This window comes from Mobula hypostoma, chromosome 5, assembly GCF_963921235.1.
Source record: "Mobula hypostoma chromosome 5, sMobHyp1.1, whole genome shotgun sequence".
NCBI lineage: Eukaryota > Metazoa > Chordata > Chondrichthyes > Myliobatiformes > Myliobatidae > Mobula > Mobula hypostoma.
The window spans coordinates 120,475,608-120,502,679 of NC_086101.1; the positions used below are offsets into that span (position 1 = coordinate 120,475,608).

A 27,072-nucleotide genomic window follows, 5' to 3' on the forward strand; every position below is an offset into this window, starting at 1 on the left:
AGATCCATTACCTTTTGTAGGATTTTCCACTCAAAGGCATTGGTGTTCCCATACCAGACTGTAATACAGCCAGTCAGCATACTTTCCACCACACATCTATAGAAATTTGTCAAAGGTTTTGAAGTCATGCCAAATCTCTGCAGAATCCAAGGAAGTAGAGGTGTCATCCTGCTTTATTTGCAATTACATATATATGGTGGGTTCAGGACATGTCCTCTGGGATAGTGACAGCTCAGAATTTAAAGGTACTGACCCTTTCCACCTCTGATCCTCTGATGTGTACTGGCTGATGAACCTCTGGTTTCCCTCTCCTGATGTCTACAACCAGTTCTTTGGTCTTGTTGACATTGAGACAGACGTTGTTGTTCTGACACCCCTCAACCAAATTTTCAATCTCCCTCCTGTGTGCTGATTCATCACCATCTCTGATGCAGCCCACAACAGTGGTGGCATTAGCAAAGTTGAATATGATGTTGGGCTGTACTTAACCACTCAGTTATAGGTGTAAAGCAAGTAGAGCAGGGGGCCAAGCTTACATCCCCTTGGTGTTGCTGTGCTGATGGAGATTGTGGAGGGGATTTTGTTGCCAATCCGAATGGACTGGGGTCTGCAAGTGATGAAATTCAGGATCCAGTTGCACAAGGGAGTATTGAGGCCCAGGGCTTAGAGTTTACTGACTAGTTTTGAGGAGTTGATGGTGTTAGATACTGAGGTGTAATCGATAAAGAGCATCCTGATATTTGCATGTTTACTGTCACAAGACAAAGGAGCAGAAGTAGGCCATTCGGCCCATCAAGTCTGCTCCGCCACTCCACCATGAGCTAAACTATTCTCTCATGTAGTTCCAATATCTGGCTTTTTCCCCATATCCCTTAATACCCTGACTAATTAGATACCTATCAATCTCCTTCTTAAACACCCTCAATGACTGGGCTTCCACAGCTGTATGTGGCAACGAATTCCATAAATCCACGACCCTCTGGCTAAAAAATTTTCTTCTCATCTGTTTTAAATGGGTACCCCGCAATTCTAAGACTGTGGCCTCTTGTTCTGGACGCACCCACCAAGGGAAACAGCCTTTCCACATCTACTCTGTCCAACCCTTTCAACATTCGAAATGTTTCTATGAGATCCCCTCTCACTCTTCTATACTCTAATGAATACAATCCAAGAGCCGACAAACGCTCCTCATATGTTAGCCCCTGCATTCCAGGAATCATCCTCGTAAATCTTCTCTGAACTCTCTCCAACATCAGTACATACCTTCTAAGATAGGGGGCCCAAAACTGCACACAGTATTCCAAATGAGGTCTCACCAGTGCCCCACAGAGCCTCATCAACACCTCCTTACTCTTATACACTATTCCTCTAGAAATGAATGCGAACATAGCATTCGCTTTCGTACTGCTGATCCAACCTGATGGTTAACCTTTAGGGTATCCTGCACGAGGACCCCCAAGTCCCTTTGCACTTCCGATTTTTGAATTTTCTCCCCATCTAAATAATAATCTGCCCGATTATTTTTTCTTCCAAAATGTACAACTGTACGTTTCTCAACGTTGTATTTCATCTGCCATTTCTTTGCCCACTCTCCTAAACTGACCAAGTCTCTCTGCTGACCAGATGTTCCAGGGTGTGTAAAAAGCCAATGAGATGAAATCCACTGCAGACCTGTTGTTTTGGTGGTAAAATTAGAGTGGATCCAAGTCGTCACTCAGACAGGAGCTGATAAGCTTCAACATCAGTCTCTCAAAACACTTCATCACTGTGGGTGTAAGTGCCAGTGGGTGATAGTCATTGATGCAGGTTACCACACTCTTCTTGGGCACCGGTATTACTGAAGCCTGTTTGAAGCAAATGAGTACCACACAATGAAACGCTAGCATCAGCAGAACAAACCCTCCAATCCTCAGTGACCAGGCTTCAGTCCTGAGTGTGATAAGCAGCCACAATATCTGCAGTATCCAACATTAATCATCAGTTGGGAACTTGCAACTGGATTCAGTCACCATGATGGTTAACATTTTAACATGCAGCTCACTTGAACTTCCTCCCTGATGTGAAGTTGCTGGTGTTTCAGCAGAAGGGATGATAGAGTAAATCTCTTTGCTCATTCTGGACAGAAGCATGGTTTCTACTTGCTGTGAATTTGCTGGAGCCTCAGAAGTTGGGTTAACTGAATGAAACCCTTCCCACACTCAGAACAGGTGTACGGCTACTCCCCTGCATGAACTGGCTGGTGTTTCAGTAGCTCTCCGGATACTAATAACACCTTTCCCACACTTGGAAGAAATGACTACCCTCTCCCCAGTGTGAGCTCACTGGTGTTTCTGCAGGTTGGATGCTCAGATGAATCCCTTCCCACACACGGAGCAGGTGAACGGCCTCTCCCCTGTGTGACCTTGCTGGTGTATCTGCTGGTGCAGTGCCCAGTGAATCCCTTCCAAAATGAGAGGCAATGAATAGCATCTCACTGCTATCAGCTGTCTGGCCATTCATCAGGTCAGATCACAGACGTGTTCATGGATTCAGGTTCTCCTTGCTTTAACTGGTGTGTTGTCTTCTCAATCATCTCCTCCTCCACATGGTAGTGGGAATAAAAGGATTCTTTTCTATTTGGCAGCCAGTAACTAGTGGTGTTCTGCAGGGGTCTGTGTTGGGACCGCTTCTTTTTATACTGTATATCAATGATTTAGATGATCTAGCTTCAGCTTCTCAATCATCCCCTCCTCCACATGCAAGGATCAGTGGCATTCAAATGCTGAGTAACTGACAGACACAGCAGAACTGACGTGCTCACACGAGGAAATCTGCAGATGCTGGAAATTCAAGCAACACACACAAAATGGGAATGAGACGTGGAATTAAAAGGTGCTTCTGGTGCGGCCTTCTATATATTGGTGAGACCCGACTCAGACTGGGAGACCGTTTCGCTGAACACCTACGCTCTGTCCACCAGAGAAAGCAGGATCTCCCAGTGGCTATACATTTTAATTCCACATCCCATTCCCATTCTGATATGTCTATCCACGGCCTCCTCTACTGTGAAGATGAAGCCACACTCAGGTTGGAGGAACAACACCTTATATTCCGTCTGGGTAGCCTCTAACCTGATGGCATGAACACTGATTTCTCTAACTTCCGTTAATTCCCCTCCTCCCATTGTTACCCCATCACCTATTTATTTCCTTTTTTTCTGTCTCTGTCCCTCTCTCAATTATGCCTTGCCTGCTCTCCATCTTCCTCTGGCGCCCCCCTCCCCCTTTCTTTCTCCCTAGGCCTCCCATCCCGTGATCCTCTCCCTTCTCCAGCCTCCTATCCCTTTTGCCAATCAACTTTCCAGTTCTTAGCTTCATCCCTCCCCCTCCTGTCTTCTCCTATCATTTCGGATCTCCCCCTCCCACTTTCAAATCTCTTACTATCTCTTCTTTCAGTTAGAACTGACGTGCTTTTGTGTTTGAGATTCCCGCAAATGAACCCTTAGCCTTTTCTATCCTGTAAAAAGTTTACAAATTACATCAATGGGAGACGGACAATATTTCAGCCAAAATCATGTTGGTCTTTTCTGTGACCTCTGATACCCCAATGTTACAGTGAGGCTCAACAGTTTCCAGGAACAACACTTCATCTTCTAACTGGGCAAACTTCGGCATCTGGACATGGCATCAAATTCATTGTATACCTGTCTGTATCAAAATGGGTCATTTCTGCCCTTCATCAATCTGACCTGGCTCAGTTTCTCTCTCCCATAGAGTCATAGTGAAGTACAGCACAGAAACAGGACGTTTGGCTCATCTAGTCTGTGCCAAACCATTAATCTGCCTGCTCCTCTGACCTGCACCCAGACCTGAGACCTCCATATGCCTCCCATCCATGTACCAATCCAGTTCAATCTCTTTAATATTGAAATCAACCACACATCCATCATTTGTGCTGGCAATTCATTCCACACTCTCACCAGCCTCTGAGCAAAAATGTTCTCTTAATCATTTCTTTCACACTTAACCCATGACCTCTATTTGTAGTCTCATCCACCCTCAGTGGAAAAAGCCTGTTTGCAGTTACCATCTCTGATCCTCTCATAATTGTGTATAGCTCTATCAAATCTCCTCTCAGTCGACTATGTTCTAGGAAATTAAGTCAGAACATCGTCAACCTTTCCAGGTAACTCAGGGCCTCAAGTCCCAGCATTAATCTTGTAAATTTCCTCTGCATTCTTTCAAACTTACTTACATCTTTCCTGCAGGTAGATGACCGAAACCTGGACACAACATTAAATACAATTTCAACATAATATCCCATCTCCTGTACTCAATATATTGATGGATGGGTGTGAACTTGCTGATGTTCCTCCAGTTGAAATGACCGAGTATATCGTTTCCCTTAGTATGAGCAGGTGAATGGCCTCTCCCCAGTGTGAACTTGTTGATGAACTTGTAATTCTGATGACCGAGTGAATTCCTTCCCACATTCAGAGCAGGTGAACTGTTTCTCCCCGGTGTGAACTCGCTGATGTTTGTTCAGGTGCCATGACTGAATGAATCCCTTCCCACATACAGAGCAGGTGAACGGCCTCTCCCCAGTGTGAACTCGGTAATGTGACACAAGTTTGGATGACTGAGTGAATCCCTTCCCACATTCAGAGCAGGTGAATGGTTTCTCTCCAGTGTGAACTCGCTGGTGTCTTTGTAGCGTGGATGAGTCTGTGAATGCCTTCCCACAGTCTGAGCAGGAGAATGGTTTCTCCCCAGTGTGAACTCGCTGGTGTCTCTGTAGTGCGGATGAATCTGTGAATGCCTTCCCACAGTCTGAGCAGGTGAATGGTTTCTCCCCAGTGTGAACTTGCTGGTGTCTCTGTAGCTTGGATGAATCTGTGAATGCTTTCCCACATTCAGAGCAGCAGAATGGCCTCTCCCCAGTGTGAATTTGGTAATGTGACACAAGGTTAGATTTCTGAGTGAACCCCTTCCCACATTCACTGCAGGAGAATGACCTCTCCGCAGTGTGAACTTGCTGGTGTCTCTGTAGTGTGGATGAGTGTGTGAATGCCTTCCCACAGTCTGAGCAGCTGTACGGCCTCTCCCCAGTGTGAATTCGGTAATGTGACACAAGGTTGGATTTCTGAGTGAATCTCTTCCCACAGTCTGAGCAGATGAATGACCTCTCCCCAGTGTGAACCAACTGGTGTTTCTGCAGGTTCGACGAATGAGTGAAGTTCTTCCCACAATCTGAACAAGTGAACGGTTTCTCCCCGGTGTGAACTCGCCAATGTTCATTCAGGTGCCATGACTGAGTGAATGCCTTCCCACATTCAGAGCAGGTGAATGGTTTCTCCCCAGTGTGAACTTGCTGGTGTCTCTGTAGCGTGAATGAGTGTGTGAATGCCTTCCCACAGACTGAGCATGTCAACGGCCTCTCCCTAGTGTGAACTCGGTAGTGTGACACAAGGTTTGATTTCTGAGTGAATCCTTTCCCACATTCAGAGCAGGTGAATGGTTTCTCCCCAGTGTGAATTTGCTGGTGTGCCCGCAGTTTGAATTTATGAGTGAATGCCTTCCCACAGTCTGAGCAGGTGAACAGCATCACCCTGATGTGAACTCACTAGTGTGCCAATAGTGTAGATGACTAAATGAATCCCTTTCCACACACAGAAAAAGGCGAACAGCCTTTCTCACGTATGAACCCACTAGTGTAACCGTACGTGTAATAACTGAGTGTATTCCTTCTAACGAGTATGAACTCAGTCGTGTATCAGCTATTCAGAGGACTGAGTGAAGCTCTTCCCACATACAGAACAGTTGAGCAATCTCTCTCCCCGGTGAACTCAGTGATGTGACCACAATGGGATGAGTGACTGAATTTCTTCCCACAGTCTGAGCAGGTCAACGTTCTCTCACTGGTGAATTTTCTGAAATATCTTCAGCATCGATTGCAGAGTGAATTGCTTCCCACGGTCAGAACACGTGGAGCATCTCACTACGGTGTGAATTTCTGGTGTATCTTCAAGCTGAATGACTGAGCAGATCCCCTCCCACACACAAAGCAGGTGAATGATCTTTTACTCACTGTGAATTCACTCTGGGGCTGCAGGTAAGCTGTGAGTAAATCCCTTCCCACAGTAAGAGAAGGAGAATGATATCTCACTGTGATCAATTCTCTGGCAATTCAGAAAGTCAGATGTCAGGCGTGCTGAATCCCTTGCATAATCAATGCAGTTGAAAACTGATCTCCAGTGAATAAATGCTGGAACACCCTGGTTCCAGTGGGTTACACTGAGTTACAACAAAAAAGTTCATTTCAGACACAAAGTACGTTTCCAGCTGGGACGAGACACATCTTCATCTTGGTGTTCCCAAGAAAATAACTGTTCACTCCTTAAATATCTGGACAGAGACAGCGAAAGTGACGTGGTGTTGTGTTTGAGGTTCCCATACACAAATTTTCTGCTGTTTCTAACCTGTAAAAATATTTGCAAAACACATTAATGGATGGAGGAGACTATTTCAGGTGAGATTTCAGTCTGTGGTGAGCTCTGACATCACATTATTACTAAGTTCAACTCAAGTTGGAGGAATTCCCCATCTTCTAACTGGTCACAGATCAGGCATCCTGACTGACCAACTGATTGTATCCCTGTCCGTACCAGAATGGGCCATTTCTGCCCTTCATCAATCTGTGACTTGGCTCAATTTGTCTCTCTCCATTAATAATACCCCAAGTTCTGGTCATGTCCCACAGTACTACAAAGAGCACTTGATATTATATATCTGATCCTACCAATTTTCTAATTAGTCTGATTCCCCCCACCCCCCCAGTTGATTGGCAGTGGTGAACATCACAACGGCAATGGCAATGACAATGAAAATGGTGTGGAGGGCAGTACTCTTTCTCACCAGAGTGTGGCAATTTTGTGATGTGGAAGCTACCGGTCAGTTGTTACCAAGGACAAAGGTGTCTAATATTATTTATGTACACAGAGAAAATGGAACGAAACAAAAGATCATGTACCGAATGGTGCAAAACTATTGGAGATAGAAAAAAAAGCGATTTTCTCAAGAACCAGATCATTCAGGAGGCTGAGGGGGTGATAGAGAGGTCATATGGATTCTGTGGACAAGAATGCGATTCTTGGATGGTATGTTGCCCCCCAGGTGCCACAGTCCTGGACACCTTGCACTGAGTCCTTAGCATTCTTAAGTAAAAGGGTGAACACCCAGAGGTCGTGGTCCATGTAATGACATAGGTAGGAAGAATAATGAAGTTTTGCAAAGTGAGTTCAGAGAGTTAATGCTCAGTTATATTTTATACTTCATTGTCGCCAAACTAGAATGTACAATCATCAAGACTCCATGATTCTGATCTCAGGATTGCTGGCCATGCCACATGCTAGTGAGGCCAGAACTAGAGAAAATTATAGCTAAGGAGTTGGTGTAGGAGGAACAGCATAAGATTTTTGGATCATAGGGCTCTCTTTCAGGGAAGGCAGGACCTGCACAAAAGAGATGAATTGCACTTGAATGGAAAGGGGAGTAATATCCTAGTGGGAAGATTTGCTAATGCTGGACAGTGGGGTCTAAATTAGCATTGCAGGGGGATGGGAACCAGAGTGTCAGAACAGTTAGTGGAGAGCTTGTGGAGACAGATGTTGTTAACACCTCAGACAAGTCAGGAACGAAAAGGTTGAGCATGGTGTGACTAATATCCTGAGAGGTGTAAGAAGTATCATTGGAAAAGTAGATGAGCTCAGGCATGGTCCAACACTGAGAATTATGATGTTGTAGTCAGTATAACCATATAACAATTACAGCACGGAAACAGGCCATCTCGACCCTTCTAGTCTGTGTCAAACTCTTACTCTCACCTATTCCCACTGACCTGCACTCAGCCCATAATCCTCCATTCCTTTCCTGTCCATATACCTATCCAATTTAACTTTAAATGACAACATCGAACCTGCCTCAACCACTTCTGCTGGAAGCTCGTTCCACACAGCTACCACTCTCTGAGCAAAGAAGTTCCCCCTCATGCTACCCCTAAACTTTTGCCCTTTAACTCTCAACTCATGTCCTCTTGTTTGAATCTCCCCCATTCTCAATGGAAAAAGCCTATCTACGTCAACTCTATCTATCCCCTTCATAATTTTAAATACCTCTGTCAAGTACCTCAACCTTCTATGCTTCAAAGAAAAAAGACCTAACTTGTTCAACCTTTCTCTGTAACTTAGGAGATGAAACCCAGGCAATATTTTAGTAAATCTCCTCTGTACTCTCTCAATTTTATTGACATCTTTCCTATAATTTGGTGACCAGAACTGTACACAATACTCCAAATTTGGCCTCACCAATGCCTTGTACAATTTCAACATTACATCCCAACTCCTATACTCAATGCTCTGATTTATAAAGGCCAGCATACCAAAAGCTTTCTTCACCACCCTATCCACATGAGATTCCACCTTCAGGGAACTATGCACCATTATTCCTAGATCCCTCTGTTCTACTGCATTCTTCAATGCCCTACTATTTACCATGTATGTCCTATTTTGATTAGTCCTACCAAAATGTATTTTCACATTTACCAGCATTAAACTCCATCTGCCATCTTTCAGCCCACTCTTCTAAGTAGTCTAAATCTCCCTGCGAGCTTTGAAAACCTACTTCATTATCCACAACTCCACCTATCTTAGTATCATCTGCATACTTACTCATCCAATTTACAACCCCATCATCCAGATCATTAATATATATGACGAACAACATTGGACCCAGTACAGATCCCTGAGGCATACCACTAGACACCGTCCTCCAATCTGACACAAAGTTATCCACCACTACTCTCTGGCGTCTCCCATTCCGCCACTGCTGAATCCATTTTACTACTTCGATATTAATGCCTAACGATTGAACCTTCCGAACTAACCTTCCATGTGGAACTTTGTCAAAGGCCTTACTGAAGTCCACTGCTTTACCGTCCACTTTCCTAGTAACCTCTTCAAAAAATTCAATAAGATTTGTCAAACATGACTTCCCATGCACAAATCCATGTTGACTGTTCCTAATCAGATCCTGTCTATCCAGATAATTATATATATCATCTCTAAGAATACTTTCCATCAATTTACCCACCACTGACGTCAAACTCACAGGCCGATAATTGCTAAGTTTACTCTTAGAAACCTTTTTAAACAATGGAACAACATGAGCAATACGCCAATCCTCTGGCACTATTCCTGTTTCTAATGACATTTGAAATATTTCTGTCAAGCCCCTGCTATTTCCAGACTAACTTCCCTCAAGGCCCTAGGGAATATCCTGTCCGGATCCGGAGACTTACCCACTCTTATATTCCTTAAAAGCGCCAGTACTTCCTCTTCTTTAATCATCATACTTTACATAACTACCCTTCTTGTTTCCTTTATCTTACACAATTCAATATCCTTCTCCTTAGTGAATACCGAAGAAAAGAAATTGTTCAAAATCTCCCCCATCTCTTTTGGCTCCACACATAGCCATCCACTCTGATTCTCTTAGGGACCAATTTTATCCCTCACTATCCTTTTGCTATTAAAATAATAGTGAGTCTTGGTTGCAGGAGAGGCAGGACTGGCAGCTTAATGTCCCAGAGTTCTGTTGTTTTAAACCTGATAAGAGTGGGAGGGATGGCGTTGCTAGTCAGGGAAACTGACATGGTAGTGTTCAGTCAGGACAGATTGGAGAACTCCACGAGTGAGGGATTATGGGTGGAACTGAGAAATAAGCAAGTATGACATGGGGCTATATTACAGATCATACAACAGTCCGAGGGATTTAGAGGAACAAATTTGCAGAGAGATTGCAGACTGTAGCAAGGAACATAAGATGGTTATCGTCGGTGATGTCAACTTTCCACATATTTACTGGGACTTCCATAATGTAAATGGAGTAAATGGGACAGAGATTGTCAGATGTGTTCAGGTAAGCTTTATTAATCAGTACATTGAATCTTCAATGACAGAGTGTGTGATACTGGATCTGTTATTAGGGAATGAGACAGGATAAGTGGCAGAAATTTGTGTAGGTGAGTACTTTTCATCTAGTGATCATAATGTCATTAGTTTCATAGTAATTATGCAAAAAGATAGGTCTGGTCGGCAGGTTGAGATTCTAAATTGGAGAAAGGCCATTTTGGATGGTATGAGAACGGAGATGGCAGGTTTGGATTGGGACAGGTTGTTTCTGGCAACAAAAAGGAGGTTCATTGCTGGGAAGCACAAATGAGGTGCTTACTGAGGATAATAAGTGCAAGAGAACACTTAAGAAAGAAATCAGGAGGGCTAAAAGAAGTCGTGGGGTTGCCCTGGAAGACAAGATGAAAGAGAATTCTGCAGATATGTTACTAGCAAAATGATTGCAAAGGACGAAATTGGTTCTCTGGAAATTCAGAATAGCAATCCACGTGTGAAACCAAAAGAGATGGGGGAAATCTTAAATCATATTTTTTGCATCTGTATTTACTCAGGAGATGGACACAGAGTCTATATCAATATTTGACAGAAGTTTGGATAACTACATAGGTAGTAAGGATATGGAGAGCTTTGGTCCCTGTGCAGGTCGATGAGAGTTTAAGTGATTCTCACGGACTAGAAGGGCCGAAGAGTCTGGTAGTTTGCTGTATTTTTTCTGACTCTGAAGGAAGGAAGGAAGGATTTTGTTTTCTCCCCCCCCCCCAGGTGTCATTGATATTTTCATTCACTGGAAGGTAGACACTTCATTTGAAATTAACTCAGAACTATATTTTAGTTTACAGTTCCTAATCCTTGGATTTACAGAGCTGGAGCTCGACAGTGCCTGAGAGAACCATCCGCTCCGTCTACACTTCCAAACGGACACGGACTAGTGGGGAAAGAACTGCTCGTGTCACCCACGGCTGCTTCTTTACCCAGAAGCCCCCACGAGCAAGATCTGGGTCTATCAGACACGCTCCCAGCAATGCGCATGCGCCGTACAAACGCCATCACTTTCGCTCATCAGCTGAAAGCTGCCGGAGTCCCGGATACGGATCGTGCGGCTGAGAGAACGGAAAAGGATCGGGACTATCTTGGGGTGCAGGACCACAGTGTGTTCAAAGCTCTCAGGAATTGTCCCTCAGTCGCGGTGTGGACGCCAACGCCGACGAAATCCCCGCCCGGAACCCGGATCATACCTGCTGCTGATCCTCCTGAGGGTCTTGTTCACTCAGCGCATGCGCGATTTCCAGAAAGATCTGCGACCCTCACGCCTGCGCATTTGATCGTCTGATCAGCGGCGGCGAATTCTGAAGCGCCGAGGTGTCTGGGTAACTGAGGTGTCTCTATACATGTCTGCAAACTGCGGTTACCCTATGTCACATGGCTCAAAACCAGTCAATGTTTTTATGTAGAACACTCTGAGGGGACTTTAACTCAATATCACCAGGTATTCAGTGTGTCAAATGTCAAAGTCGAACCCACTTACAGATACAAATAGAAAACACACGAGATTCTGCAGATACTGAAAATTAGAGCCACACTCAGAAAGTTCAGGCAGCATCTAAGCAGGACAGGCAGCATTGAAGCAGAGGAATTATCTGCCGAGGCATGGTGAGGGGTCTCAGCTCCAAATGTCAACTGCTTATTCCTCTCCATAGATGCTGCTTGAACCACTGAGTTCCTCCAGCATTTTGCAGAAATAAACATTTCAACTGTTGCTGATCTTTCATTGATAGCTACATATTCCTGCTCTGATTCCCTCTTTCTCCTTCCTTGGCATTTGCTGGGACTCCCTTTGGTTTCTGACCCTGATCCATTGAAGATTTACCCACCATTCTGCTGTCAGACAATAGTAGACTTTAGTGTCCATTGCAACAATTGAGCTCAGCTGCATAAGGCACAATCCTTTGAAATCAGTGAAAATGAACCAAAATGTTGAAAAGAGCACAGAGGTTTAACCGCCCGTGACATTCTTCGTTGGCCCAGAGCCCTGAAGAATTAGGCACGTCAGGGACAAAACCACAGTGAGCCCATCATCTTCTTCAGTCTGCAGAAAATTCCAGGGAAACCTCTTCACCCACAGTGGTGACCAGTTGCAAGCTGTCATGAGATGAACAACAAAGGTGGATTTAAAGGTACTGATATGGAACAGAAAGACAGGCAGGGACCAGCTGGACTGAGTGTCCTCTCTACTGTACAATGGGCATGTGACAGACAGTAAGCACCTGAGACACAGGATTTCAAATGGAACTGATTTACTTCTCACAGATCTACAATATTAAACACTAGCCTAATATCAAAGCAAAATGTTTTATCAGAGTACATATGTGTCACCAGATATAACCCTCAGATTCTTTTTCTGCGAGCATACTTTGCAAATCTATAGAACAGTGACTAAACAGGATCAATGAACAACAATCAGTGCAAACACAAATATAAATAAATAGGAATAAATAATCAGCATGAAATTACAAGATAAAGAGTACTTAAAGTGAGACAATTGGTTATGGAAACACCAGTGTAGTTATTCCATTTTGTTCAAGAGCATGATGGTTGAGGGATAGTAACTATTCCTGAAGCTGGTGGTGCAAGTCCCATTTGTACCTTCTGCCTGATGGCAACAGCGAGAAAAGAGCCTGGTGATGATCTTGATAATGGATGCTGCTTTCCTACGAGAATATTTTGTGTAGATGTGCTCAGCGGTTGGGAGGGCTTTACCCATGATCTACTGGGCCAGATCCATTACCTTTTGTAGGATTTTCCACTCAAAGGTGTGGTGTTCCCATACCAGACTGTAATGTAGCCAGTTAGCACACCTTCCACCACACATCTATAGAAGTTTTTCAAAGATTTTGATGTCATGCCAAATCTCTGCAGAATCCTAAGGAAGTAGAAGCGCTGTTGTGCTTACTTTGCAACTACATTTATATGATGGGTTCAGGGCAGGTCCTTTGGGAGAGTGACGGCTAGGAATTTCAAGGTACTGACCCTCTCCATCTCTGATCCTCTGATGTGTACTGGCTTATGGACCTCTGGTTTCCCTCTCCTGAAGTCAGTTTCTTGGTCTTATTGACATTGAGTGAGAGGTTGTTGCTATGACATCCCTCAGCAAAATTTTCAATCTCCCTCCTGTGTGCTGATTCATCACCACCTTTAATACAGCCCACAACAGTGATGTCATCAGCAAACTTGAATATGGTGTTGAAGCTGTGCTTAACCACTCAGTCATAGGTATAAAGGGAGTAGAGCAGGGGGCTAAGCTCACATCCATTTGGTGAGGCTGTGCTGATGGAGATCACGGAGGAGATATTGCCAATCTGAATGGACTGGGGTCTGCAAGTGATGAAATTCAGGATCCAGTTACACAAGGGAGTATTGAGGCCCAGGTCTTGGAGTTTACTGATTAGTTTTGAGGGGTTGATGGTGTTAAATGCTGAGCTGTAATCGATAAAGAGCATCCTGATGTATGCATCTTTACTGTCCAGATGTTCCAGGGTGTGTGAAAAGCCAATGAGATGGAATCCACTGTAGACCTGTTGTTTTGGTGGGCAAATTAGAGTGGATCCAAGTCACCACTCAGACAGGAGCTGATAAGCTTCAGTATCAGTCTCTCATAACACTTCATCACTGTGGGTGTAAGTGCCAGTGGGTGATAGTCATTGATGCAGGTTACCACACTCTTCTTGGGCACCGGTATTACTGAAGCCTGCTTGAACCGATGGGTACCACACAATTAAAGGCTAGCATCAGCAGAACAAACCCTCCAATCCTCAGTGACCAGGCTTCAGTCCTGAGTGTGATAAGCAGCCACAATATCTGGAGAATCCGACATTGATAGTAAGTTGGGAACTTGCAACTGGATTCAGTCACCATGATGGTAAACATTTTAACATGCAGCTCACTTGAACTTCCTCTCTGATATGACGTTGCTGGTGTTTCAGCAGATGGGATGATAGAGTAAATCTCTTTGCTCACTCTGGACAGAAGTGTGGCTTCTACTAGCTGTGAATTTGCTGGGGCCTCACAAGGTGGGTTAACTGAATGAAACCCTTCCCACACTCAGAAAAGGTGTACGGCTACTCCCCTGCATGAACTGGCTGATGTTTCAGTAGCTCTCAGGATACTAATAACACCTTTCCCACACTTGGAATAGATGAATGGCCTCTCCCCAGTGTGAACTCACTGGTGTTTCTGCAGGTTTGCAGAATTCCGTTTACCACGTTTACCGTTTATCATCCAGATTGTTGATACAGATGACAAAAATAATGAACTCAGTACCAATCCCTGCAGCTCACCACTAGTCATAGGCATCCAGTCAGAGAGGCAACCACCTACAACAAATTGCTGGTTTCTAATGTGAAGCCACTGTCTAATCCGATTTACTACATCTGTCACAACCACGGATTCGGCAGTGAGGTAGATACGGCAATTGTACTTGTGAATTTGTATGCGTCAGCTAAGTATTTAATTAACTCCATACTTGTTGTCATAGTGCTTGTTGAGACTTGAGAACAGCAACGCTTTGCTGTCTGTTTTGCTTTCGGCATTTTCCCTCAGAAATTGGACCTTTGAGTAAACTGACCTCGAAAGCTAGCGGTATTCATTTAATGTTTAGATTTTCTTTTCAGCCGCAGTATAGGGTTAGGTTCCTATTTGAGAGTTTTAGTTGACAGCCCTATTTGGCCTAGCGTTTATTGTTTATTTTCCCTTAAACACTGTTTGCAATAAAGTTGGTGAACTATTGACTTGCTTCAGTGTCTCTCACTCCGCACTTGGGCCATATCCGAACCTGGTAACAACATCATCCTGAATGCCAAGTGACTGAAGCTGCTTGACCAACCTCCCATCTGGGACCTTGTCAAAGGCCTTGCCAATGTCCATGTAGTCAACATGCACTGCCTTGTCTTCATCAATTTTCCTGCAAACATTCTCAAAAAATTCTATAAGATTGGTTAGACATAACTTACCATGCACAAAGCCATGTTGCCTCTCCCTAATCAGTCCCTGTCTACCCAAATACTCATATATCCAATCGCTTAGAATACCTTCCAGTAACTTTCCCATACTGCTGTCAGGCTCACCGGCCTTTAATTTCCTGGTTTATTTTTACAGCCTTTCTTAAACAACGGAACAACAGTAGCTATCCATTAATCCTCCAGTACCTCACCCGTGACTAATGATGTTTTAAATATTGCTGCTAGGACAGTTGCAATTTCTCCCAAGTCCCTTTACACCTCAGATTTCTGAATTCTCTCCCCATTTACAAATAGTCAATGCCTTTACTTCTTCTACCAAAGTACATGATCATACACTTCCCTGCACTATATTCCATCTGTCACTTAGTTGTCCATTCTGCCAATCTGTCCAAGTCTTTCTGCTGACTCACTGCTTCCTCAAAATTACCTGCCCCTCCACCTAACTTTGTACTGTCTGCAAATCTGTCCACAACATCATCAATTCTATCATCCAAATCATTGACATATAATATGAAAAGAAGCAGTCCCAGCACAGACCCCTGTGAAACACCACTAGTCATCAGCAGCCAACCAGAAAAGGCTCCCTTTATTTCCAGTCTTTGCCTCCTGCCAGTCAGCCAATCTTCTTTTGATGCTAAAGCTTAATACGAGAAAGTCCACAGATGCTGGAAATCCAAAGCAATACAGACAAATTTATCAGAGAACTCAGCAGTTCAGGCAGTATGCATGAAAATTAATACAAAACTGAAACCAAATTCTTAATGTATGTTAACAATGGGATTAAAATCTTGTCTACTAATCTTAGAAAACAAAAAGGGAAGAGGAGCTCCCAGTAAAGAGGCTAAAGAGAACCCCATCACCAAGTTTTCCTCCAAATCCAACCATGAAGGACATTCATGTATGTCTGAATAATGAATCCAAAAAGTAACGTATCAAATATTAATTGCCCAATAATACATTCCAAAATTTGGCAAAGCCATACCACCATCCTTCTTTAATTTCTGCAATAAGGGTTTACTTAATCTAGGATTTTTATTATTCCAAATATAAGATAAGATTATAGAGTCTATTCTGTCAAAAAACATTTTAGGAACAAAGGAAGGAACTGCCTGAAATATATATAAGAATTTTGGTAGAACTATCATTTTAATACCATCAATTCGACCTATTAATGATAATGTCATAGGTGACCATTTAGAAAGTATTTGTTGGATGTAATCAATTAATGGGAGAAAATTATATTTATAGAGGTCCTTAAAATTTTTTAGTAATTTTAATACCAAGATAAGTAAAGTAATTTTTAGCAATACTAAAAGGTACTTGATGACTTTGATCTGAGTAATTATTAATGGGAAATAACTCACTTTTATGTAAATTTAATTTATATCCAGAAAAACTACTGAATTTAGAAAATATAGATAACATAGAAGGAATAGATTTCCTAGGAACTGAAATATAAACTAACAGGTCATCTGCATATAACGAAACCTTGTGTACTTTGTCCCCTCTCTTAATACCCTGAACAGTATTAGAATCTCTAAAAGCAATAGCAAGGGGTTCTAAAGCCAAGTTAAATAATAAAGGGCTAAGAAGACATCCCTGCCTAGTACCTCTGTATAATCTAAAGTAAGGAGATTTTTGATTATTAGTTATAACCGCAGCCATAGGGGCATGATAGATCAATTTGATCCAGGACCAAAATTAAATCTTTCCAAAACCTCAAATAAGTAAGACAACTCTACTCTATCAAAGGCTTTCTCTGCATCAAGAGAAACAACACATTCAGATTCTTTAGATGGAGAAGAATGTATAATGTTTAATAATCTTTGAATGTTAAAATGTGAATATCTATTTTTAATAAATCCAGTTTGATAATTGGAAATAACTCTAGGTAAAATACTCTCAAGTCTATTAGCCAAGATTTTAGAAAGAATTTTAAAATCCACATTCAGTAGAGAGATTGGTCTATAGGAAGCACATTCAGATAAATCTTTTTCTTTTTTAGGAATTAATGAGATTGATGCTTCATAGAAAGTTTTCAGAAGAATCCCAGAGGATATAGAGCCAGTGAAAATTTGACGTAAATGAGGTGTAAGTATTTCAGTGAAAGTCTTATAAAATTCCACTGTATATCCATCCGGTCCCAGAGCCTTACCTGGTTGGGAAGAGGATATAGCCCTAGCTATTTCCTCTTATTTAATAGGGGCATCTAATGTATTCATATCTTGAATAGAAATTTTAGGTATATTCAATTTTTGCAAAAATCTATTCATAAAAGTAGATTGTCTGAAAATTCAGATTTATAAAGATTAGAGTAGAAATCCATAAATACCTTATTAATTTCATAAGGATCTACCGTTTCAGTTCTATCAGGTCTTCATATTTTCAGGATCTGTTTTCCAGCCATATTTGCTTTTAATTGACCAGCCAATAATTTGCCTAACCTGTCCCCATGTATATAAAATTGACTTTTAAGTTTAAGAAGTTGCTGCTCAATGGGAAAAGTCAAAAGTAAATCATGCTGTGTTTGGAGTTCCACCCTTTCCTTAAAGAGATCTTCACTAGGCATTACTGAACGAACTTTATCTATTTCTTTAATCCTATTAGTAATCACTAAAAGTTCTGCCGTGGTTTTCCTTCTTAAACCTACTGAGTATGAAATTATCTGTCCCCTAAGAAAGGATTTCATCGTATCCCAAATAACCAAATTTGACATTCCCTCAGTTGTATTTAATTCAAAAAATAGAGAAATTTGCTCTTTAATAAAATTTACAAAGGTTGAATCTTGTAGCAATGAAACACTAAATCTCCACTGAGGTAACTTCAGAATATTATCATAAAATTTCAAAGTTAGTTTCATAGGTGCATGATCCGACAACGCAATCACATCATACGCACAATCAGCAACAGGGGGCACCAATTGCGAGTCCAGCAAAAAATAATCAATTCTTGAGTATTTATGGTATACATGTGAAAAAAAGAAAAATCTTTTTCTTTAGGATGTCTAAATCTCCAAATATCCACCAAACTGTATTCTAATAAAAAAGAATTAATACAAGTCGCAGCTTTATTAGGAAGTGACAGATTGGTGGACGATCTGTCAATCGACGGATTGAGACAGCAGTTAAAGTCACCGTCCATAATCAACTTATATTCATTTAAATTCGGCACCACAGAAAATAGCCTCAGGGCTGTCTATATTAGGTGCATAGACACACACCTTTTGACCACATAACAGACCAGTAACAATTAAGTATCTTCCAATTAAATCAGTAGCAGTATAAAATAAACAAAAGGGATTTGAGAATTAATAAAAATAGATACCCCTCTTATTTACTGATAAAGAATGAAATAAGGGTCCCTTCCAAAATTTAAAAAAAAACAATTTTCATCCTGCCTACGGATATGAGTTTCCCGCGCAAAAATGATACCCGCATGAAGTGTTTTTAATTTCTTAAAAATCTTTCTGCACTTAATAGGTTGGTTCATACCATTCAAATTCCAAGATATTATATTAAATTTATTAAGATCCATATTTAAAGATTAATTTTAAAATTTTATAAAGTAAGCTAATGCACAGGCGCAAACTAAATCCGAAGAAAGGACAAAGCATGACTTGATCAGAAAGAAAAGCAAGATGATTGACCAAAAAAATCCTCTCAGGACTGCCCAGTTAAATAATTTTGTTCTTTCTAGTAATATCCATCTCAATTATTTTTTTAAACCATCAGTTCTGGATATGGCCTTTTTAATTTGGAAAACCAAGGGAATAACAACTTTTTTAGGTTTGTTTTTAGGGGATTGTTTAATGTCTTTTTCTCAGTTAGTGGATAAATATGATTTATCTAATGCAAACACAAGGAATTCTGCAGATGCTGGAAATTCAAGCAACACACATCAAAGTTGCTGGTGAACGCAGCAGGCCGGGCAGCATCTCTAGGGAGAGGTACAGTCAATGTTTCGGGTCGAGACCCTTGTACACTTTTTTAGATATTTACAAATTAGGAATTTCTTATGTGGTTTGCTGCCAAATTACCCTTCTGCTTATCCACCTATTATGACAGATGCTCTCTTTCAGCTTAAACCACTTCAAAAAGGGTTTATAGCTATAATTTATAAACGGTTATTGAATTTACAAATGATATCTAATGATAAAATTAAACGTGCTTGGGAATTGGAATTTCAAGAGTCATTTTCAGATAATCAATGGAGTAAAATTTTTCATTTGGTTAATAACCCATCAACAGGCCAGGTGGCCGACTCCTGCTCCAATTTATTACATTCTTATGTTCTCTCCAATGACAAAACATCCTTTCTGAGATAAACGGCCCAAAGCTGTTGACAATACTCCAATTGCAGCGCGATGCAGCTCGCAGCGGCCATTCCGGTGGTGATATCTGTTATCTGCCAAGTAAGGTGCCGTGCACAATCCTGATTTGATGGAGACAGACGTGAGAGCACAGAGGAATATCTGGTGAAACTTCTGAAATGCCCGCTTCACTGCCGCTGCTACTGTGTGATCCAGAATCACCGGAGGGGAAGGCCCTGAGTCCTTGGCTTTGCTTGTTGCTCAGCGGCCGGGGCAGGGTCGAAGCACTCGGCAGAGGATGGTGCTCGGTGCTCGGTGTCAGAGGGCTGGTCGGAGGCTCGAAGTTTTCGGACAGGCTCAGAGTCCGCTGTGGTCGGGTGCTGCATCGGCAAGCTTGCGGCGCTTGGAGGTTCACGGCAGGGAGGGTTCTACCATCTGCGTGAGATGATGGGGCTATTGGAACTTCAGACTTTTTTTTACCGTGCCCATGGTCTGCTCTTTATCAAATTACAGTATTGCTTTGCACAGTCGTAACTATATGTTATAATTATGTGGTTTTGTCAGTTTTAGTCTTGGTTTGTCCTGTGTTTCTGTGATATCTTTCTGGAGGAACATTGTATCATTTTTTAATGCATGCATTTCTAAGTGACAATAAACGAGGACTGAGTGTCCTCATAATCTAATCTAATAATCTAATCTAATCTAATCTATTTGTGCCCATCATTCCTTGATACAGTTCAAGGTAGTGCATTGGGCCCGTATGTCAAAGGATAAACTAGCCACATATTTTTTCCAACATTAATCCTATTTGTGACAGATGTAATATTGAGGTGGCCACTTTAACTCATATGTTTTGGTCTTGTATAAAGCTAGATAATTTTTGGAGAGATGTTTTTAAAACGCTATCAAAATTCTTGGATCTGGACCTACAACCTAATTTACTTATGGCAATCTTTGGGATTATCCCATCGGAAGCAGGAAATATTCTGTTTCCACTCAACATATGATAGCCTTTTCAACTTTATTGGCAAGGAGAGCCATTTTATTGAAGTGGAAGGATTCTGATCCACCTACTATCTTTTTCTGGCTTTCCTCCATTATGTCCTGTTTAAGTTTAGAGAAAATAAGAAGTCGGACATTTGATACAGCTTTTAAATTTGAGCAAATCTGGCGACCTTTTATTCAATATGTTCATTTGGTTTGATTTATTACTCTTCCAATTACATTTTTTTGAAGTTTTAGATTTGATCAGAAAGTCGTATCCTTAGGAATGGACTGCCTAGTCCCCTTCTTTTTCCCCTTTTTTCTTATAGTGTGGTGGGGTTTCTCATTTTAAAAAATTATAGTTTTTTTTCTTTCTATGAATTGATAAGAGGAGAATTAGTTGTCTTTTTTAAAATTATATATTACATATTTGCTTAATACTATGTATGATTTTGATAATGTCTTTCACTTTCTGTTTGTATTGTTATTGATATATATTTGAGATAATTCTCCTCTTGTTTGTATATATGCTCTTTCTAAATCAATAAAAAGATTAATAAAGAAAAGAAAATGAATAAACAGTCGACTTTAATGAGTTCCTCTCTCATTTTTCTGTAGTTCGCTTCACTTCATTAATACTGATGTATCAAATTATAGCTTCCCCCTTTCAAACTGCATGGTGAATTCCATCATATCAAAATCACAGTCTCCTGAGGGACAAATACAAGTTGTTCTATAAAGTCATCTCATAGTCATTCTGCAAATTCCCTCACTGGGAATCCAGCACCACCTTGACTTTCACAATCTACCTTCACTTACACTGCTCATGGACTGTTTGTCTCACCCCCTCAGGAAAGTGACTATGTAGCATCCACGCCAGGACTACCAAACCACAAAACCACAAAACAGCTACTTCCCCTAAGCAGTAGGACTGATCAACACCTCCACCCATTCACCCACTCCTCCACACCAAAACAAACACCACTACTTTACCATTTCCAGTCAGCCACCATATGTGCAGACTCTCCTGAGTATAGGTTGAAGTTATGAATATACAATCAATCTATATATAGTAAGGATGTAATGCCTAAGGCTTTATAAGATGCTGGTGAGTCCTCATTTGGAGTATTGTGAGTAGTTTTCGGCCCGTTATCTAAGAAAGGATGTGCTGGCATTTGAGAGGGTTCAAAGGAGGTTCACAGAAATGACTCTGGGACTGAAAGACTCTATATGGAGAGCGTTTGATGGCTCTGGGCCTGTACTCACTGGAATTCAGAAGAATGAGGGGAGATCTTATTAAAACCTGTCGAATGTTGAATGCTTCAATGGAGTAGATGTGGAGAGGATGTTTCCTATGGTGGGCGAGTCTGAGACCAAAGGACACAGCCTCAGAATAGGGAGGAGGAGGAATTTCTTCAGCCAGACAGTGGTGAATCTGCAGAATTCGCTGCCAGAGGCAGTTGTGGAGGGCAAGTCACTGGGTATATTTAAGGCAGAAGTTGATAGATTCTTGATTAATCAGGGCACGAAGGGACACTGGAAAAAGGCTAATGAAATTTTAGAGCAGACTTGGTGGGCCATCTGGCCTAATTCTGCAACGATATCTTATCGTCTTTGTTCTTGGCATAAACTGGACAACATGCAGTTACACCTGCAATGTCCCACCTCTTGATGTACATGCCTCAGAGTGATGTCTCAGTGATGGAGATCCTTTGCCAGTATAACAGTATGTTTAGACACTTCAGGTATGACAGCCCTGCTGAGCACTTATTTTTTTTAAAAATTGCATTTAACTTCTTCACCACCGACTCAACCTGCAAATTAATCTTCAGGGAATCTTGCACAAGGACTCCAAAATCCCTTTGCTCCTCAGTATTTTTTTTGCATTTTTTTTGTCATTTAGAAAATAGTCAACCCTTTTATTCTTTCTACCAAAGTGAATGACCACACACTTCCCAAAACTGTATTGCATCTGTTATTTCTTTGTGCATTCTGCTAATCTCTAAAAGTTCTACTGTAGCCTCTCTACTTCCTCAAAACTACCTGCCCCTACATTTATCTTCATATTGTCAGCAAACTTTGCAACAAAGCCATCAATTCAACCATCCAAATCGTTGACATATAATGTAAAAAGAATTGGTCCCAACACAGACTGCTCTGCAACATCACCAGTCACCAGCCTCCAACCAGAAAAGGCTCCCTTTATTCTCACTCAATGCCTTCTTCCAATCAGCTACTACTTTATCCATGCTAGAACCTTGCATGTAATACCATGGGCTCATAGCTTGTTAAGCAGCCTCATGTGTGGCACCTTATCAAAGGCCTTCTGAAAATCCAAGTACATAACATCAATTGATTCTTCTTTGTCTATCCTGCCTGATATTTAACAAAGAACATAGAAATCTACAGCACATTACAGGCTCTTCGGCCCACGATGATGTGCCGACTCTAGAAATTGCCTAGAAGCTCTCTAGTGCACAGCCCTCTATTTTCCTAAACTCTAAGAGGCTGTTAAAAGACCCTATTGTATCTACTTCCACCGCCACCTCTGGCAGTGCATTCCATATTTCATCTGGTCCCGGTGACTTATCTAACTTAATGCTTTTCAAAAGCTCCAGCATATCTTCTTTCTTAATGTCCATATGCTCAAGCGTCTCAGTCTGCTCTAAGTCATCCCCACAATTGCCAAGGTCTTCTTTCCTAGTGAATATTGAAGCAAAGTATTCATTAAGTACCTCCGCTACCTCCTCTAGCTCCATGCACATCTCCACTCATGCTCCTGATTGGTCCTATTCTCACACGGCTCATCCTCTTGCTCTTTACATACTTGTAGAATGCCTTGGGGATTTCCTTAATCCTATTCACCAAGGCCTTCTCATGGCCCCTTCTGGCTCTCCTAATTCCATTCTTAAGCTCCTTGCGAGCAACCTTGTAATTTTCTAGAAATCTAAGAGTACCTAGTTTTTTTGAACTTTTCATAAGCTTTTCTTTTCCTCTCAACTAGATTTTCTACATTCTTTTGTACACCATGATTCTTTAACCCTATCATCCTTTCTGTGCCTCAATGGAACATACTTAGGCTGAACTCCATGCAAATGTTCCTGGAACATTTGCCACATTTATGCTGTGCATTTCCCTGAGAACATCTGCTTCCAATTTATGCTCCCAGGTTCCTGCCTAATAGCATCATATTTCCCTGTACCACAATTGTTTTCCCAATTTGTCTGCTCCTATCCCTCTCCAGCACTATCACCCCAACCCTCCCCTCTCCACTGACACTACCAGCATCCCTCCCCCTCCTCCCCCCCCCTTTGTGCCCAGCTCTCATCTGCGCCGGGTCTCTACCATCCCCTCCGCCCTTCCACTCTCTGAGGCAGAGCGCTCTATCCTCAGTAAGGGCCTTACCTTTGTCCCCCCTTGCCCACACCTCAGCGAGTTCCACATTCGCAATGACGCTGAACTCTTCTTCCACTGGCTCCATCTCCGAGCCTACTTCTTCGGCAAGGACTTTCCCACCCCCACCGATGACCCTTTCTCCCGTCTTCAACCCTCTTCCTCTTCATGGACACCCCGCTCTGGTCTTCTGCCTGCTCTGGATCCCTTTATTGCTAACTGCCAACGGGACACCAACCGTCTCGACTTCACCACACCTTGTTTCCATTCCAACCTCACTCCTTCCAAACACTCTGCTCTCCACTCCCTCCGCACTAATCCTAACCTTACTATAAAACCCGCCGATAAGGGGGGATGCTGTTGTAGTCTGGTGTACTGACCTCTACCTTGCCGAGGCACAGCGACAACTCGCGGATACCTCCTCTTATTTACCCCTCCATCATGACCCCACTAAGGAGCACCAGGCCATTGTCTTACACACCATCACCAACTTTATCCACTCAGGGAATCTCCCATCCACTGCTACCAGCCTTATAGTTCCCACACCCCGCACTTCCTGTTTCTACCTCCTACCCAAGATCCACAAACCTGCCTGTCTGCGTAGACCCATTGTCTCAGCTTGCTCCTGCCCCACCGAACTCATTTCTGCATACCTCGACACTGTTTTATCCTCCTTTGTTCAATCCCTTACTATGTTTATGACACTTCTCACGCTCTGAATTTTTTCGATGATTTTAAGTTCCCTGGCCCCCACGGCTTTATTTTCACCATGGATGTCCAGTCCCTATATACCTCCATCCCCCACCAGGAAGGTCTCAAAGCTCTCCGCTTCTTTTTGGATTCCAGACCTAACCAGTTCCCCTCTACCACCACTCTGCTCTGTCTAGCGGAATTAGTCCTTACTCTTAATAGTTTCTCCTTTGGCTCTTCCCACTTCCTCCAAACTAAAGGTGTAGCAATGGGCACCCGTATGGGTCCCAGCTATGCCTACCTTTTTGTTAGCTTTGTGGAACAATCCATGCATCTGTCCCCCACTTTTCCTTCGCTACATCGACGACTGCATTGACGCTGCTTCCTGCACACATGCTGAGCTCGTTGACTTCATTAACTTTGCCTCCAACTTTCACCCTGCCCTCAGGTTCACCTGGTCCATTTCCGACACCTCTCTCCCCTTTCTTGATCTCTCTGTCTCTATCTCTGGAGACAGCTTATCTACTGATGTCTACTATAAGCCTACGGACTCTCACAGCTACCTGGACTATTCCTCTTCCCACCGTGTCTCTTGCAAAAATGCCATCCCCTTCTCGCAATTCCTCTGTCTCCACCGCATCTGCTCTCAGGATGAGGCTTTTCATTCCAGGACGAAGGAGATGTCCTCCTTTTTTAAAGAAAGGGGCTTCCCTTCCTCTACCATCAACTCTGCTCTCAAACGCCTCTCTCCCATTTCACACACATCTGCTCTCAACCCCATCCTCCCGCCACCCCACTAGGAATAGGGTTCCCCTTGTCCTCATCTACCACCCCACCAGCATCCAGGTCCAACATATAATTCTCCGTAACTTCTGCCACCGCCAATGGGATCCCACCACTAAGCACATCTTTCCCTTCCCCCACCTCTGCTTTCCACAGGGATCGCTCCCTACGCGACTCCCTTGTCCATTTGTCCCCCCCCATCCCTTCCCACTGATCTCCCTCCCGGCACTTATCCTTGTAAGCAGAACAAGTGCTACACATGCCCTTACACTTCCTCCCTTACCGCCATTCAGGGCCCCAGACAGTCCTTCCAGGTGAGGCGACACTTCACCTGTGAGTCGGCTGGGGTGATACACTGCGTCTGGTGCTCCTGATGCGGCCTTCTATATATTGGTGAGACCCGACACAGGCTGGGAGACCTTTTCGCTGAACACCTACGCTCTGTCCACTAGAGAAAGCAGGATCTCCCAGTGGCCATACATTTTAATTCCACGTCCCATTTCCATTCTGATATGTCTATCCACGGCCTCCTCTACTGTTAAGGTGAAGCCACACTCAGATTGGAGGAACACCACCTTATATTCCGTCTGGGTAACCTTCAACCTGATGGCATGAACATTGACTTCTCTAACTTCCGTTAATGCCCCTCCTCCTGTTCTTACCCCAGCACCTATTTATTTCCTTTTTTTTCTCTCTGTCCCTCTCTCAATTACTCCTTGCCTGCTCTCCATCTTCCTCTGGCGTCCCCCTCCCCCTTTCTTTCTCCCTAGGCCTCCCGTCCCGTGATCCTCTCCCTTCTTCAGCCTCCTATCCCTTTTGCCAATCAACTTTCCAGCTCTTAGCTCCATCCCTTCCCTTCCTGTCTTCTCCTATCATTTTGGATCTCCCCCTCCCCCCGACACTTTCAAATCTCTTACTAGCTCTTCTTTCAGTTAGTCCTGACGAAGGGTCTCGGCCCGAAACATCGACTGTACCTCTTCCTATAGATGCTGCCCGGCCTGCTGCGTTCTCCAGCAATTTTAATGTGTGTGTTCCTATCATGAAGGAGATAGAGTTGTGGTCACTACCTCCAAAAATGCTCTCCCACTGAGAGATCTAACACCTGACCAGGTACATTTCCAAATACCAGACCAAGTACAGCCTCTCCTCTAGTTGGCTTATCTACATATTGTGTCAGGAAACCTAAAAAAATCTACCTCATCTAAACCCCTTGTGCTAAGGAGATGCCAATCAGTATTAGGAAAGTTAAAAACAGCCATCACAAGAACGGTATTATTATTGCGCCATTCCAGAATCTGCCTCCTTATCTGCTCCTCAATGTCTCTGTTGCTACTGGGGGGAGGGGGGGGTCTTTAAAAATGCCCAGTAGAGTTATTGCCCTCTTCTTGTTTCTGACTTCCACCCACACTGACTTGGTGGACAATCCCTCCATGATTTCCTCCTTTTCTGTAGCTGTAATACTATCCCTGATTAGCAGCGCCACTCTCCCACCTCTTTTGTCTCCCTCCTTGTCCTTTTTGAAACATCTAAAGCCCGGCACACTCAGCAGCCATTCCTGCTCCTGAGACATCCAAGTCTCTGTAACAGCCACAAAATCAGAGTTCCACGTTTTGATCCACACTCTGAGTTCATCCGCCTTGCTTAAGATACTCCTTGCTTTAAAATAGACACATCTCAAACTATGTGGCCGAGTGCTTCCTTGCCCTTTCATCTGCCTGTCCATCCTTATAAGCTCCCTCTAAGATGCTCCACTTGTGCGCCAACCACCCCATTCTCTGCCTCTTCACTTTGGTTCCCAACTCCCTTCAAATCTAGTTTAAACTCTCCCCAATAGCATCAGTAAACCTCCCTCCCAGGGTGAGGATCAGGGTCAGTCATCAGCCGTCAGGGTTAATCATGATAAGTCACAGATAGAAGCTGAATGGTAATAGAACCATTCAAGGCAATGCATC

General features: G+C 42.9%; 1 pseudogene; it reads right to left on the bottom strand.

Moving 5' to 3' along the window:
- LOC134347336 (zinc finger protein 585A-like) overlaps window positions 1-27,072 on the bottom strand; it is a 105,917-nt pseudogene that overhangs the window by 56,881 nt on the left and 21,964 nt on the right.